At 31.3% G+C, this 1,550-nt stretch overlaps 1 long non-coding RNA gene across 1 annotated transcript; it reads right to left on the bottom strand.

Moving 5' to 3' along the window:
• Positions 1-413: 413 nt before the first annotated feature.
• Positions 414-1,136, bottom strand: LOC145072133 (uncharacterized). The gene is made up of 3 exons (XR_013690932.1): positions 827-1,136; positions 606-645; positions 414-533 (listed from the first exon to the last, which is right to left on the bottom strand). It is a non-coding gene; the product is annotated as an uncharacterized LOC145072133 (long non-coding RNA).
• Between the last annotated feature and the right edge of the window lie 414 nt (positions 1,137-1,550).

The raw sequence follows: 1,550 nt of genomic DNA, 5'->3' as shown, positions 1-1,550 counted from the left end.
AAAAAAATATGAAACAAATGAATGAAAGTGCATTGCTATTTCTTTAATACATACTGCATAGAGTAAGACTTGGACATCATCTATAGTTTTGAAGGACATTGATGTCTCCCTATGCTGCACATATTAAAAATAAAAAAGAACAAAATTAAGTAACATATGGATTCATATATCTATCAATTGTATTGTAAATTGTAAATTAAATAAATAAGCATTAAGCATACATACCACTACAGATGCAATGCCAGGAAAAAGGCCTGAGCATATAATGGCGCTAACCGATGATTGATTATGACTTAATATGTTGCTAATCGCCGATTTAGTCTCAAGTAATTGAGCATCTTTTAAAATATGGATAAACGATTCCTTAAAGAATGTATAGCTTGAAGTGTTTGAGCATAAAGGAAATTCCTCCAGCAATATTTATAAGCATATCCTTCTCTTTCAGCTTCTTTCCATCCTTCATATTCACACACAAGTGCCATATGATCATTGTAATCCTTTGCAGAAAATATTGATTTTGTTGTACTAGCTTGCTGAAATAGACATACAAAAGATATCAGGAAAATACCAAAATGCCCTTGTGTGAAAGTAGCTGGATTACTCACGTCTTTGTTCTCTTGAGGCAAAAGAAAATGATCCCTGACACTAAGTCCAGCAACAATTGTAAGAATATGATCAAAGCAACGAAAAAAAGCACCCATTATTAGCATTTTCCCTAATTTCGGATCCAATGGAAGCATTACCAGATATTTACGTATATTTTGAAAAAATGAGAAAAGATAATCTTAGGAAATAAACTTTTATAAATATATTAATATAAACTAACCAAGATGTGTAAGATTTTCATTTACATCTAATGCTCCAATCATCTTTGAAAAATCCACAACATTTTGGACCTAGAACAAATTAAAGTTCTATCATTTAGCAATTTGAATCATTCACTAAGATTCAAGTCATCAAGAACTGTTAACACTTACAGCTAATGGCTCTGGAGGCAGCAAAGCAGCTGATAAAAACTCTCCAATACTTCCAACAATGAGGGCCCTTAGGTTTAATTCAATGCAACAAACAGCAACCTACTATCATTTATTTGTTTATCATAGGCTTTTTGTTACTAAGAATAATACCTACCGGATTCAATACATAGTAAACTTTGAAGCGATTAGGGTAATTAGAAGTAAGTCCCTCCAGTTCTTCCTGTAAGTGTAATTAATCCCTCATCAAATTATTTAAATTATCCTTAATTTAATACTTTGCAAAAAATACAAATTCATTAATCTAAAATTCCAAAAGTAGATGACTCCTCTTAGAGAAGATGGGAACTACTTGTTTTTGTTTTTGTGTGTGTCATGGAAATTAGCATTTTCTTAATGTGTAGTACAAATTAGAATCAAAAGTTGTTCCTATCTTCTCTCATTTTTGTCGTGAATTTGATTATCAGAGTTGCAACTTCTTGATGACAAGCTTTTTACACAAAAAGTTACTATCAAAGAAGTATATAAAGTTCGCTTACTTTCAACTGATCGATCTGATATAATGTACGTTGGTTC

Source organism: Lactuca serriola, chromosome 9 (assembly GCF_051521515.1).
Source record: "Lactuca serriola cultivar US96UC23 chromosome 9, Lser_US96UC23_V15, whole genome shotgun sequence".
Lineage (NCBI taxonomy): Eukaryota > Viridiplantae > Streptophyta > Magnoliopsida > Asterales > Asteraceae > Lactuca > Lactuca serriola.
Note: the sequence above shows the minus strand (reverse complement) of the source record. Positions and strands in the feature narration are given on the sequence as shown.